Source organism: Enhydra lutris, unplaced genomic scaffold (genome assembly GCF_002288905.1).
Source record: "Enhydra lutris kenyoni isolate GAN:26980312 unplaced genomic scaffold, ASM228890v2 scaffoldscaffold68, whole genome shotgun sequence".
NCBI lineage: Eukaryota > Metazoa > Chordata > Mammalia > Carnivora > Mustelidae > Enhydra > Enhydra lutris.
The window spans coordinates 532,781-548,801 of NW_019154152.1; the positions used below are offsets into that span (position 1 = coordinate 532,781).

At 35.3% G+C, this 16,021-nt stretch overlaps 1 protein-coding gene across 2 annotated transcripts in view; it reads left to right on the forward strand.

Annotated features, from left to right (window-relative positions):
• Window positions 1–16,021, forward strand: part of LOC111159398 (RAS related 2) — a 70,702-nt gene that overhangs the window by 24,572 nt on the left and 30,109 nt on the right. Inside the window, exon 1 of one of the 2 annotated variants that reach the window (XM_022521821.1) lies at window positions 14,696–14,748. The exons of the other annotated variant lie outside the window; for it this stretch is intronic. The gene's annotated coding sequence lies outside the window, so the exon portion shown is untranslated. Of the gene's footprint in view, window positions 1–14,695; window positions 14,749–16,021 lie in introns of those variants that run through there. 2 annotated transcript variants of the gene reach the window in all.

A 16,021-nucleotide genomic window follows, 5' to 3' on the forward strand; every position in this document is an offset into this window, starting at 1 on the left:
AAAAAAAAAAAAAAAAAAAAAAAAAAAAAAAAAAAAGAAAGGTAAAAACCTGGGGTGCATGTGTTTTAAAATTAAAAATAAAAAAATTCTTATTTATATGCCAAAGAGGAAGAGCTAGTATCATAGGAAAATACACCAGAGAAAGGGCTGTTGATAGCAGGGACCTTTGAGAAAGTAGAAGATTGACTCTAGAGCACATACTGAAGCATCAGAAGTTGAGGAGGATAGTGATACTTTTTTTTTCTCCTAGAAGGGTAGAAAAGACATATATTTATATATATGTAGTGTGATTTTGGATGAAGGAGACATTTTAGAAATAAGGGAAAGCTTGGTGGGAGTCTCAGCTAGAAATAGGCAAAATAATCTAGATAATAATCTAGATACATAAATGCTTTGCAGAAAATTTTTACCCAAGTTGGTAATTTCTTAGGTTACATTACAGGCATATCAGAATTGAATGTATTTTTAAAAATTTGCTGATACAGCAGTTCTAATATCTTAAAAATATCAATAGGTTGAGCAGTTAAAAAACAAAATACTGTGAATGTTTTAAATTACCTCTTACTGAGTAGCAAAAAGGTCTAAATAAAATAAGCCATTTTTAAATGATCAAGTGACAAAGGTCAGTAAAAGGTTACCTATTTTAGGTAAAGGTATGGGGATGCAGATACTCTCTTACACTATTCCTGAAGTTAATAAATCCAAAAGCTGAATTAAGCATTCAATATCATAAACTTTGACCTAGTAGTTATTTTTCAAGGAATTTTTCCTGATATAATTACTGATATAAAACCACTATATGGTCCAAAGATTTATATACAAAACTTATGACAATGTGACTTAATGCTAAAGTTTTAGAAATGGTCTTTGTGATCAGTAGTCAAGATGGATTAAATAATGGCCCATGTTATTAAAATGAATTTTGAGACACTTTGGTAAGGAAGAAATGCTCATTAAATAGGGGAGGAGAGTAGATTATAAAAGCATATACAGTACAACACACAAGTTTAATTATGTATGCATATGGAAAAAAGGACTCAAGAGTAAACATTCCTGGATGATTTTAATTATTTTTGGTGTTTTTCTTTTCTGTGTCTGGGTTTTCTTCACTGCACTTAAAATATATCCTATAATGGGGAAAAACAACTTTAAAACGTCAGTGCTGCTGAATGCACTCTTAAGGGAGTACAGTTGGTCTAGCCGTCTGGAGTAGAGTTTGTACTTTATCAATAGCCTACCTAGCCTTCTTCTTTGACTTGATAAGTATACCTCCAGGGATTTTTACTAAGGAAATGAGTAAGAACCATAAAGAACATTTTACAAAGATTTATTATGACATGATTTATAATAGTGACATGCTATAATTGTCCTAAATAGGCCAATGGTTAAAATATAGTTCGTTCTTCTAGTGGATGTAAAGCAGATCAATGTAGCCTAAGAAAAATGATTTTAAAAATCTATATGATGAAACAGGAAGTTGCTTATACTATAATTTCCACAAAGAAAAAATATGAAGTGGTATGTTTTGTCCTGATTTTTCATCCTTAAAATAATAGAACAAACAATGGGAAGAAAGAGACCCAAATAATGAGTTATTTTCTTCTTTATACGGTTATAAGTTTTCTGCAGTGGTCATTTATAATTAGAAAGTTGTAAATAAATTTGCTAATTGGTAGAAAAAAACCTCTGTATGTCTTTTACTTTAGTTAGTTTCTCTGTTATATGGTAAACACAGAATACACTAAAATCAGGATTTTTTTTTAATCACTTAAAAGCTTAGAAAAACATCTCTCAATGTCTCAAAAACATTTCTCTTCTTCTATGATCAGATTTTCTTGTATTGTTACATCTTTTATAGGGAATCTATGTCTTGGTTTCTGTTTTGCTCCAGTGATAATGTATGTGTGATTTTTTTTTTAATTAAACTAAGTGAAATATTAGTGAAAATTTCATTAAAAATATAATTTTTTTGCCTTATTGTATGCAAAGATATAAGTAATAAAAGGTATGTAAAACAAAAAGTAAAAGCTTCCTGCTAGACCCATTCATTCCACTCCTGCTTGCCTTCTCATTCTCTGCTTGTAACCATGTATGATAAAATGCAACCATATTCAGTGTACTAAGTGAGTTTTGACAAATCTGTGTGTCAAAACTATGTAACCATTACCACAAGCAAGATACAGAATATTTTGTCACCCCAAGAAAGTCCCTTGTGTCCTTTCCCAATTAATAATCTCCAGAGGTAACCTCTGTATTGACTTGATCACTATAGTTTAATTTCGCCTGTTTTGGACTTTATATTATAGAATTATACAGCATGCACTCCTTTGTACCTTGGGATTTTTGGGGATTCATCCCGAAAAATGATATTGCTTGTTTTGGTAGTTTGTTCCTATTTGTTGCTTGGTAGTGTTCTATATTATGATATACTGCATTTTATGTGCCTGTTTCCTTGTTGATGGAACATTTGGGTTGTTACCAGTTTTTAGGAACTATGAATAAAGCTGCACTGAACATTCATATATATATTGGTGTATGGATTCATATTTTCATTTCTCTTGGATTATAATCCATGTTGTGGATTATTAGGTCATATGTTTAACTTTGGAAAACAGTTTGGCAGTTTCTTGTGAAATGGTTGGACCATTTTTTATTCCCACCAAAGATGTATGGGAGTTCCACTTATTTTGAGTCCTTGGTATTTTAGCCAGCAGTTGGTATTTTAGCTAATCTGATGGATGTATAGTGGTATCTCACTGTAGTTTTAATTTGCTTTTCTCTGAGTGATGACATCGAACATCTTTTTAGGTGCAAGTTGGCTATGTGTCTGTTCAAATCCTTTGCCTTTTTAAAAAATTGGGTTGCTTGTGTTACTGAGTTGTAGACTTACTACATTTGGAATACAAGTCCTTTGTCAGCTGTGTGTATTGTAAATATTTTTTTCTTGCGTTTTTGTTTCTTCCTATTTATTATTTACTTTTGTTGAGATATAATTGAGATATAACTTTATGTTAGTTTCAAGGGTACAGCATAATGATACAGTATTTGCATATGTTGTGAAATGATCACTATAGTAAGTCCATTAACATCTGTCTCCATACAGATTTCTTCCCTTTTACATATTTACATCCTGTTTCTCTGGTTGTACTGCTTGGGCCAGAATTTTTAAACTTTTAAAATAACAAAATAGTTAAGATCAAAATGAATGCAGTAGACGTCCTTGTTTGCTACTGCTTTTTTCTCCCCTGACATCATATGAAATATAAATTTTTCATTATGTTAAGTATTCTTACTTAACATATCCTATTAGTGTTTTTATTGAATGTTATTATTAGCAATGTAATTTTATCAGATGCTCCTTTTGCATCTGTAGAAAAGGATCCTATTTGTTTTATCCCTTGATGTTGAAGTGGTAAGAAATACCTAGCATATGCATCGCTTCAGTAGAGTGTATTAGTACACTGAGGAATTTTATATACTGTCGTTTCACTTGGTAAGCTTCTGGTTTATTTTATTAAATTGTATGGGTATTGTTTTATTTCCATTTTCTGGATACATAAAACCTGTGATCAAAGTCATATTTGTCTTGTAGGATGAATGGGATGGTGTGTTCATCTTCACATTCTTAAGGAGTTTTAAATTTTGCATTTAAAAAATCTGAACTTAACCACTGTTGTCATTATTCCAGATACTCATTTTGTTCATAGTTCTTACTTAGACAGTGTTGTCCATTTTATCTTCTGTTAATATAGTTTTTTATTTCTTGAGGTAACATCTTTGTGTGTAATTATGTGTTTTTCTTTCTTTTTTTTTTAAAGATTTTATTTATTTATTTGACAGAGAGAGATCACAAGCAGGCAGAGAGGCAGGCAGAGAGAGAGAGGAGGAAGCAGGCTCCCCGCTGAGCAGAGAGCCCGATGCGGGGCTCGATCCCAGGACCCTGAGATCATGACCCGAGCCAAAGGCAGCGGCTTAACCCACTGAGCCACCCAGGCGCCCCTTCTTTTTTTTTTTTTTTTTAAATTTTGTGTAAAAATATTACCATAGTGAAGCTTCTCAGTTTTATTATATGGCTGTACATAGAGTATCTTATTTTTGGTACAGCCTCTTTCCTTTGAATATATATATTATCTGAACTTTTTTTTGAGGGCTACCACATGCCAATATACTGCCTCTTTTTCAGGGAGTCTAAGATGATGAAGCCATTCCTGCCCAGTGCTACTCATTTAAATTTTCTAGAATGGTCCCCACCCTTGTCCCAAAGTGCCAGCTCTTAAACTGTCAGTGCTATCAATTGATAGATCTTTGTATTTATCCTTAATTATTATGTTCTGTTTTCTTTTGGGTTTAATAGTTTTCTAAAATCTTATATTTTATTACTTTGTTTTTCTCTTTTGATGAACACATTCAGAATTATGATTTCACCTCTGAATACTGCATTAGTCATTTAGTATTTGTAGAAATCCCGTTTTAATTTTGTGAATTAAAATTTTTTCTCATTTGAATTGTTTATTTACAATATAGTTGAAATTTAAGTTTTGGTTGATTTCTGCCTTTTTGTTCTGTTTTTAGCATTGTGGCTAGGGATCTGGAATTTCTGGACATTGGAGAAGGTATAGGTCTTTTCTTTGGTGCAGGGAGAGATCCAAGTGTTGAGGGGCCCAAAGCTTGTGTAGTTTTGGTGTCCCTCTTTAAGAGGGAATACAGAATTGTGTACACAGATGAATATTTGTTTAGAATGAGAAAAGAAGTCATTTGTATAACCGAAGGACCTTGGGGCCCAATCTTCATTCATTTTGTGGCACATCTGCCTGTGCTTTTACGTATAAAATTTGGTTTAGGTCCATTGAAACTTCATTAATCTTATGTGCTTTGTGTCCTACACTTTTGACTACATGCTGTAGATAATATTTTTTTCCAACTTTCGGTGCTTCTAATAGTTTTTGTGTTGATACTTTTTGTTGGCCTAAATAATACCATTTACCTTGTTGCGTATTGGCATTTAAAAATCTCTCTATAGCTGTTGTCCAGTAAATTTTACCATGTTTGATATTGATGTTTTCATACTTGCGTTCCTCTGTTGACTAAATTTGATGCATTTTTTCTCACTCTTTTGTTGTTTTATAAGCACTGCATTGTTACATTTTATTTAAAAAGAAATCCTGTTGAGTTTCTTTTGTAATAAAGCCACTTAAGGTGATTATGATTAATAGTTTGGCTTCTTTGTATTTTTCCTTACTTGCTTTCTCATGTTTGACTTGTGTTTTAGTCCCTTCATTTTATGGTGACTTTAAAGGAGTGGCATTTATTTTCATTACCTGTAGTGTGGGTGGGGAGTAAGTCAAGCTTTCGCCTTGAGGTGTTTTGTTTTTTTTTTTTTCCCCCAACTCTCATGAGTTGTGGTTGTGGGCAAGAAGTATGTATGAATCTATGAAGAGCTAGTTGGAAGACATTGAAAGTATGTAATGCACATTTTCTTTTTCCCTAAAGCATTTAGAGATTTGTTAAGTAGGGGAGAATTTATGTTGTCTAGGTTTTATTGCATGACTTTGTATTGTCACAGTTCTGTAGGAGTTTCACTGATGACTTCAGAATGAAATCAACTGAGAATTGATAAGATAATCAGTATTTTCCCGGAGTAAAATTTTAATCCTCATAGCCTTCTGGGTTCTTTTAGAGAGAGAGAGAGAGAGAGAGAGTGTGTGTGTGTGTGTGTGTGTGCGCGTGCGTGCGCTACTGCAAACTTAGTTTCCTTTGTTTGTTAGTGCAAATTAAAAGGCAATTTTGGTAGTATTGATAAAAATGCTTCTGATGTGAACATAATACTGCTTGACTCTTGTAAATGTTAGTAATGGCAAGTTGTATTTATTTTTTAAGCACATAGGAAGGGCATGAAACTGGTTTGCCTCCGTGGGACTCTCTTCCCCAGTGGAATGAAAGTTAGATAGAATGATAATTTTTTCACTCTTAAACTCTGAAGAAGACAACTTCCTCTATTTTGCATTTTTGGGTGGTGGTTATAGCACTTGTTTTGAGGTTTGACCACCCTTTGTTCAGATATTTTTATTTTTACATATCACTTTGCGTACACTTAGTGGTGTTTTAACTATTATAACAGCTTGTATAATGAAATTCATACATGCATATTATATCTTAAAACTACTGTTGTTTTGACTTAATCTGTATTGACTGGTTTATTCTGTTTATGCTTCATCTGAGTTTTTTTTCTTAAGCCAAGTGAATGCCTGGTTTTCCACACCTGAACAAAAAAGCCAAATCATACTCTTAATAGATTTGCAATTTTGTTTTCTCTGCTCAACATGTAAATTATTTAATATAGGACATGAGTTTCAACTGCTTGATTTCTCTGTGTCCCTACCCTCCCTCCCCCAAACACCCCAGCAGAGGGATGGTCTTTTTCTTTCTTTTTTTAAAATGAGATTTATATTTGCAGTTTGCTTTCATTGCTCCACTGCTATACACTAAACATAAGTCTGGGTGGCACATGTTACAACGTCCTTTCAAATGCTCAGGATCCCATAGTAGTATAATATTTAGTCTCTGTAGGTGGATAGGACTGGTTGTTGGCCAAGAGCATCCATTGAGCACTGTTGTGCCAAGGACTGTGAAGAGAAGGAACAGCAAAGACTGATGGAGAGAGCCCCACATTCAAGAGCAATAATGACTGCCTACTTTTTATGGAGCAACAAGACAGAAGTTTGAAGTCACATACTAACAATGTAAGGGTTTGAGTGCGCAGAAGGTCTCAAACTGAAATTCAGGGCTCAGTTGGAATCTGAAGTTCAGGTGAGGGCAGCTGTGGGTACAGAAGGGGCAGTTTTGGGGGCAGCCAGTGTGCTCTAAACACAGGAGAGAACAGACATTTTGCCCTTGCTGGAAACTATATCCTAAATTGAACTGGAGCTCTGATTTTGTTACGTGAGCGGGAATAAAGGTTTAGGAGAACTTTTACCATTTCTTTCTATCTATCTATTTATTTATTTATTTATCACCACTGTTTAGCTTTCAGAGGTCTAAATTGCTGAACAAATTTCAGGATCAGTGAAACTTGATAATTGAGAATTAAGCAACATGTAAAATAGTTAATAACTATATATTTCCTGGCACAGAATTCAGCATACAAAATGCTAGAAATTATGTAATGACAGCAACATTTTATTTTATTTATTTTTAGAAAAAGATTTTATTTATTTGTTTGACAGAGAGAGACACAGTGACACAGAGAGCCCGTGCGTGCGTACAAGCAGGGCGAGTGGCAGAGGGAGAAGCAGGCTCCCTGCTGAGCAGAGAGCCCAATGCGGGGGCTCAGTTCCAGGACCCTGGGATCATGACCTGAGCTGGAGGCAGACGCTCAGTGACTGAGCCAGCCAGGCGCCCCTAACAGCAACATTTTAGAAGCTATATAACCTAATAGTTACTTGTAGATTTAAGCTGTTGCTCTTTCTTGTTTTTGTGAGAAATAAATAAAGCATCAGGCATATGCACTGGGATTTACAGATTTGTACATATTCTGTCGAAGCCTTCGCTACTATTTTTGGGTTGTATGCCATGAGGTAATAAGGTCTTTTTTAGTGCTATTTAAGAAAACCAAATTATGATGGAGAGGATCTTGTATGTTAATGTTTCGCTGGATGCTTTTCTTTAATATTCCCAGACAGAAAGTCTTAAATTGAGGAAGTAGACTGAGAGAAGCCTGGTGAGATTCTGAATTTCATCCTCCCTCAAAATGGGATCAGTTGCTGTTCTTTCTCCAACCCCTACTCCATTCCATATTGCACAGTAGTATTTCATGCAAAAAATTATTTTACAAACCAAATAGAGGATACAATGGAAGAAGAGACCATTGTATGTATGGTCTCTTGTATGACAGCAAACAAAAAGTTCTTTTATACACTAAAAACATGTGTTAACATTTTTATCAGAAAACCTAAAAATGCTATTGTGGTTCATATAGAAGACTTAAAGGAATAGAAAAGAACACTGTATTCTTGGATTTGAAATTGCAAGCTCTTAACTATGTCATTTCTGAAAGTTCATCTATAAACTTAATGGCGTTCTAAAATTTAAAAAAAAAGCTAAAAGGACTAAAAAATACTCCAGCGGTTACCCTGTTGTCAAGTATTAGTATAAGTCATTTTGTAGATGAGTTAGATGAAGCTGAGAGAAATCAGTAACCTCTCTAAGGTCACAAAGCTAGGAAGTGATGGAAGCAAGGCTTCACGACAAGATGAGTTTGAGGGCTCAGACCTAAGAATAATATTTAGTAAGCACTTATATCATTAAGCATTACTATTCCAAGCAACGCACTGTTTTTTTTTCAGTTAGGATAACATCTAAATATGTTTAGAAAATAAGACTGTGAGACTTTTCTAGAGAGGTTCTAGAGATAGTGCATGCTGTGTTTATAGATTTATAGGTCCTTTATAATTCCCTCTGCCCATTTTCATTTTTCTTGTCTACATAAGCAATTGTTCCAGCACCTTTTATTGATTAGTCCATCTTTCCCCCGTGATCTGCTCTTCTTTATATGTTGGATTTCATATACTTGGATTTTTTTTTGCCAGCTATTCAGTTCCATTAGTCTTTTTGCCTATTCCTGTGTCAGTTCCATTCTGTCTTCATTTTGTAAATGGTTAGGATAAACCTCACTGCTGTGTTCATTCAATAAAAATATCATTGAACAAATATTTGTGGCCAGGACCATGTAATAGGAACTGTGTAACTTCTGGCAGAACAGCACTGAACAAAACAATTCTTTTGGAGCTTACTCTTGTAAAGAATTTCTTGGGTATTTTTCCTGTTCATAAATTTTACAACCATCAGGTTTTTCTGGTTCTGTTGAGTTCAGTGACAAGTCCAAAAGCTTTTTAATTTTATTTTTATTTATTTTAGAGATAGAGAGTGGGAGAAGGAGAGGGATAAGCAGACTCCGTGCTGAGTGCAGAGCCCAGTGTGGGGCTGGATCCCAGGACCCTGAGATCACAAACCAAGAGTCAGACGTTCAGCCGACTGAGGCACCCAGGCACCCCAACTTTTTTATTTTAAATTGTATCATAATAAGGAAATTGACCTTTTTGACAATTCAGTCCATGAACATATGTATGTCAGGTCATACGTCTTTGGCCTTTATTTAAAGCTTTATAGTTTCTTTTCCGTAAAGGTCTAGAATATATTTTATTAGATTTACTCCTAGTTACCATATATTTGCTGTTGCTACTGTAAATGGTATCGTCTGTTTGACTTAGGTTTTATAATGGCTTATATGCAGAAATGGCCTTTTTTGGGAGGGAAGTCCAGGAGTTCTATAGATTTTGTTATCCAAACACCTTGTAGAACTCTGTTTCCAGAATATTATGTATATTTTGTAGGATTTTCTGTATTAATAAATATATCATCAAATAATTTTTCAACTCTTTTACTTACTGTGTGTTGGTTAGGACTTTCAAATTTAATGTTGTATAAACATGGTAATGGTGGACATTCTTTTTTGTTCTTGATTTTAGAGTTTCACTGTTAAAAAAATTATTTCTGCAGGTTTTTAGTTCCCTTCTAGTCCCACTTGCTATGAATTTTTAAGATGTGACATTTTCTCATGCTTTTCCTGTTATCTCTTATGATCATGTTATTTTTCCTTTAATCTGCTCATATGGTGAATTATAATTAAAAAAAAAAAGGCTATGTATCCTTGTATTCCTGGATTCCTGAAATACATTGGTCATAATGTATATTTTTGTTTATATACTCTTGGATTTTGTTTGCTAATGTTTTATTTATGGGCTTTTGGTTTTTTTGCATCTCTATTTTAGTGAAGTTGGCCTGTAATTTTCATTTTTTCTAATGTCCTTGTCTGATTTTGATACCTAGGTTATACTGGCCTCATGAGTTGGGGAGTGTTCCCTCCTTTCTTGTTCTCTGAAAGAATCTGTGTAATACTGGAATTACCTGCTCCTTGAAAGCTTGGCAGAACTGGCTCTTACCACTTCTGGGCCTGATAGTATTTGTGTAGCAAGGTTCTTTTGTTTCCTAGTTTTTTCTTTCATATTGGTCCTGGGGCTATTCAGGCATTCTATTTGTGCTGTCCCCAAACATGGTTGAACTTAAATAGGAGTAGGGAGGAGTTATTGATAAGAAAACACAGGAAAGGCAGAACGTTAGGAATGAGTCAGAGTTTCAGTTGGAGACTACACTTTGGGCCAGAAACAAGTTGGGGGTGGGTGGATGGGGAAGAATTTAATTCTGAGATTTTTGCTCATTAAGAAGAATCCCTTCAACCAGGCTGATGTGGGCAAAGGTGAGCTAACGTGGTCTTAGGAAGTTGACAGCAACCCCCACTCTCCCTACTCCCACTTATGCCTGAGTGATGGAGCAGATGTGCACTAACAGAACACAAGACATGGTAGAAGTAAGAAACAGATTTAGGTTCCATCCCTGCCCCATGTGGGGACTTGAGAGATTCTGGCACTTTTTGATAATTCTTCAGAATGTAAGTGTGAAGAATAAGGGACTTCATTGCCATCCTTGTAGAGTTTCCTACCCCATTCCACCACCTTTCCATGACGGAAAGTGTATTGAGACAGTATGGAATTTGCTTCCATTTAGTCATACTAGCAGAAGAGGAGGTGAGATGGTATGGACATTCCCCAGAGGTTTATAAGTAGTTACCTGCCTTTAGTTCTTTTCAGTTTCTCTTTTATCGTTCTGTTACTATGAAGATTAACTTGTATTTTCACCATTTTTCCATATTTTATATCCTGTTTCTTTTCATAACTGCTTATAGGGTCTTGAAAAATAGATTTTGAAGTAAGATTTAAATTATTTAATATTTTTACTTTTGTCAATCCATGTTACTTTATATAAGCACAGTATATTTAGTGCCTTTCAGAAAAATTCCTTTTCTCTGCTTTTTATCTTCAGCTATTCTTAGCTAATGTTTTTTACATGAGTTTTTCTGAAAGCAACAAAAAATTGATTAAGGCAAATCTCTGGGCCAACCTGAAGTTTAACTTTGGAGACTAAGTATTACAGAGTTTTTACAGAAAAAAATTTTTCTTCACCTTTGTTTATAGATTGAAATTAGTGACATGAGTAAGTCAGTGAGAGTTGCTTGATGAAGTCCATTTAAAATTTTTTGACTTAATTTCCAGTGTTAGAGTCCTATGACCTGACTTTAAGTAGACAGCTTGTGACTCTAGACAAGCATGCAGTCATTCTAGGTATATTGCTGCTTAAGAAAACGACTTTACAAAATGTGTTAGAACATGGGAAAAAAAGATCTTGCTCTCTTGTGGTTTTACAGGGTGCTAGAGGTTTGGTTGCTTCTATGTTTCACTCAATTGCTTTCTGTTCAATGAGTAGGATTACCACCATGCCTCACAACTTTGCAGACTCACTGCAGAGGAAATAGCAAGAGGTAAAATGACCTCAAATGAATGTGGCTTTTTTGTGGGATGGAGTGAGTAGACAGTGCTACAACTAAATAAACAAATTATGCAGGAAGACCTTAACTCATCTTTATATTCTTTTTACACTGTGACTCCCTGCCCCCATCATTCCTCATTCTTTAAACATTTGTACAATGTTAGTTTGTTGTAAATATATAATGTGATTACAGTTGAGTTGTTTAGTATTTTTACAATATTTCCCTAGTAAGCTCTTTCTTTTCCTCATTTGCGCTGACAGCTTCCTTATTGTGAGTGCCTTAAGGTAAGAGATCTTACCTTAAGTGTTGGTTCATCTTGTCATGTTGGATTCTCTTTATCCTGCAAGTTCCTGTTGTTTTCATTAGACAATCATTTTGTACTTGAAAAAATAAAACTGGTATTCATATCTCTCTACCGTAAGTCTTGGGTAGCATCATGACCTTTTATCAGTTCAGTATTGGGTGTGAGAGTTTGATAACAGTTTAAAGGGGAAGGAGAAATCATTATGTATGGTAAACTTGGAGTTATCTCTGCTCTTAGACGGCAGAAGGGAATCTGGGTAGTTTTGTATCTGTGTTTATTGCAACGCCCATCATACATCCCAGGCAACGCTTTGCCTACTGGCCAGCTTATTATCAGTGTCAGGATCGACTGAGATGTATGGGGATGGTTTGAGGTCTGGACCTTTAACTCCATAAATACAGAGAAAATAGAGGCGATACATTTATTTTGTTTTCTGAAGGTAGCTCTAAGTGTAGTGTAGTGGTTTTGGGCACAGAATCGAGCCAGACTGCATGGAATCAGTCTCTACCGCTTATTGCCTGTGGTTTTGGGCAAGTTACTTAATATCTTCTGTCTCCTTTTCCTCACCTGTAGGATGGAGACAATAACAAGAGTGCTTACCTCCTTCATGGACTTGTTATGAGGTTTCAGTAACTAATGTGTGTAAAGTACTTAGTGCCTGGTACATGGTGAATATAAATTCTGGAGAGGTATTGTTGTCAAGTCAAATACACGTGACTCAACATGTACCTGATGTACGTGTCCCTGAGGAGTTCAGTGTGTAAAACTCAATTTTTCTGCAAGTCTGATTTGTAGTTAAATTTGAACAGCCTCAGAAGTGGGGACTGAGAGAATCAATAAGGTATCTGTGTTTGGGTTATCTTTACTGTACACTGTCTGCCTTCCTCAGGAACTATTTCTTTTGTCTTACCTGTTCCATGGCCGGGCTGAGTCAGGCTCTTTTGCAGTGACCACAACAGGGAAACTTGTCTTGGGAGATTGGGTGAGGGGTACACATCCCCCGCCCCCGGCCCCTGCTAGGTACATGGGTCCTGCTGTGAAACAAGGGTTTTGCTTCTCTTTTAAGAGCACCTAACTGAACAGATGCCGTCTCATCCCTGGGCACTGTAGTGTTATAAGAAGTGAACGTCCAAAATAGGATTTATCAGGATAGTGATTCATTCATTCAACAAATATTTCTATAGACCAGACTTCCTGCACAAAGCCTCTGCTTTAGAAGCATCTTCTTCTGAATTACTATTTTTTTGTTATTTTATTGGTTTAAAATTGTCTGTCTTATTTATAAATAGCTCTGTGATTATGAGACTGGGTTTTCACACCCTTCACAATAAATCAGATGTTTGTTTGAAAGGTAGAGTTGGCCTAGATGCCCTTTATCTTGCCCTCAAGTACTTGAATTACCAGTCTTGCAAAAATCCAGATGGAATCGGAGTGCTAGAAGAAACATTTAGTGAGTGGCTCTGGTTGTTTTCCATAAGTTAAGTAAGCTTTTACATGTGGGTGATTAGAAAAGTCTTATCTGGGATCATAATTAGTATTTTTCTGGAAATGACTGCCATGTACATTTTAAAAATAGACTTTATTTAAGAAAAGTTTTAAATTTATGGAAAAATTGAGAAGATAAAAACAAAGTCCCATGGGGTGCCTGGGATGGCTCAGTTGGTTAAGCACCTGCTCAGGTCATGATACCAGGATCCTGAGACTGAGATTTGCTTCTCCCCCTGCCTCTGCCTTCTGGCTTTTGCTTGCTGTTGTGTCCTCTCTCTCAAAAATAAATAAAAAAATAAAACAAAGTTTCCATATGTCCAGCATCGAGTTTCCCTGTTACTAACCTCTGATATTTTATGGTACACTTGTTATAATTAATGAACCAATATTGACACTTTTTTTTATTAGCTAAAGTTCATACTTTATTCAGGTTTCTGTGGTACCTAGTACCTGTTTTCTGGTCTGGGATTCCATCCGGATACCACTTTACATTTAGTTGTCACATTTCCTTAGGCTCCTCTTTGCTGACTTTGTTTTTGGTGGCCCTGACCGTTTTGAGGAGAATTTATGAAGCATTTTGTAGAATGTCCCTCTATCAGGATTTGATGCTTTTCTTATGACTAGACTGGAGGTAAAGGTTTTTGGGAGAAAGACTGAGAGGTAAAGTGCCATGCTCATCGCATCACATCACATCAAGGGTGTACATTGTCAGCACGATTCTTACTGTTGATGTTGAGCACGGTCACCTGGCTGAGGTGCTGTGTGTGGTTTCTCTACTATAAGGCTCCTACCTCTTTTCCTGCCATGTTCCATACTGTATTCTTTGGAAGGAAGTCATTGTCTGCAGCCCACATGGAAAGAGTGGGGATGCTGTGTAATTTTGAGTAAACATATCTAAATGGCGGAACCGTTTAAAAATGTCCCTAGAGGTAGTGAAATTTTTGTTTTCAACAAAAACATCACTGCTTAACCTGCATTTGAGAGATTTGGTTTGGCAAAAATTTTCATTATCAGTGTTTTAATCTCCACTGTTGTGTGGTAGCTATTGGATGTTCCTCTTTGCCTGCTTTTTGTGCCATCTGTTTGATTACTTGTTTTTGAAAAATAAAATGAAAGTGAAATGGGTGAGATTATTCAAAAACTCTTGAATAAAATTTGTTAGTATTTTGATCTCTATCTATTGCTTTTTCTTCCTTAAAAATATTATTTCTAAAATTGAGGGCTTGCTTGATATGTAAATTATGATTAGAGACCAGAACAGTTTAGGACCCAAAATGATCAAGGGAAAGCACCTTGTCGGAAACCCCCATGACAATAGCCTCTCCTTGTAGTTCCCATTTGTGTGTTTCAATTATAAGGCTTATGTTAAAATTAGATCAGAATTTCCATTGTAAACTCTCAATTTCATAGTTGTGTAACTGCCATACAAACTTGATTGTAAACAAAGGCCTGTAATGATGGGCCTTATTTGAGCAATTAAGGTGAGAAATTGTGAGGACTAAATTTGATTCTAAAGGTGAGTATAAAATTTTTTTTCTTATGATTTCCCAAAATTTCTACAATGGGGACATAGTTATTTTATACTTAAAAAACTAAACTAAAAATAATACAACTAATTTGTTATAGTCTTGAGAGTTTATTATTATATGAATTTATATATATTTCTTTTTGGTAATTTTGATAATTTCTTTTTGACTACTTTCCTCAAACTTTAGAAACTTCGAACCATTAAAATCCATTTACCTTCTGTGACTTTGTGTGTGTGTAGTTTTTGTTTTTTTTTTTTGACTAACAACAGAAACTTACTTCGTGATCTAAGTATATCTCTTTGTAATAAATTGTAATGTTGGTACTGTGAGGGCAGCTCAGTTTTTGAGTTCTAATAGTTTGTGAATAGAAAAAGATCTGTTTTATCCTCCATTTTTCTTGGGCTATAAACTACATACAAAAAATTATTTGCAAGAAGGGAGAGTTCAAATTTTATAGGTGAATGTATTAGATTCCTAGGTCTTCTATAACAAATTACCACAAATGTTGTAGCTTTAAACAACAGAAATGTATTCTCTCACAGTTAAGGGGGCCAAAACCTTAAAGTCAGGTTAGTGATAGAGTTGATTTCTTCTGGAGGCTCTGAGGGAGAATCCCCTTCCATGCCTCTCTCCCAGCTTCTGGTGATTGTTGGTAGCCCTTGGTCTTCCTTGGCTTGTGGACCCATCGCTCTGATCGGTCTTTGCCTTCATGTGGTCTTGCCTCTCTGGGTGTTGTCTGTGTTTGTGTGTCTCAAATCTTCTACTCTTTTTTCTTATGAAGATAGAACCATTTGACTTAAGTCCAGGATGACCTATCTGGAGATCCTTAACTTAATTGTACCTGCAAAGACCCTATTTCCAAATAAGGTCACATCGCAACTACCAGGGTGTTAGGAGTTAGGCATCTTTCCGGGTGCCACAGTTCAACCCACAGCAGTGAGTAAAACCTTTTCTTGAATTTGCTAATGATCACTGTAAAAGTATTCTTACTGAAGGGAAGAATAGTATCTGACCTATGTACATAGAAATGTGATTCAAAATTTAGTTACATGTTTGTTTTCTCTTTGTGTGGTTTGCAATTGATGTGGCAATATGTACTGTGAAATTAGGCTGTGCGCATATAGACAAGCTATAATTTGGGACTTTAAATGGTGTGAGCAAAGTCTTAAATTCTATGAACACATGTCTTTTAGCTCTTGACTTTTAAAATCTACATATTTGGGTATTTTTGTAAGATGGTTGTTTATATGCTTCCTTTTG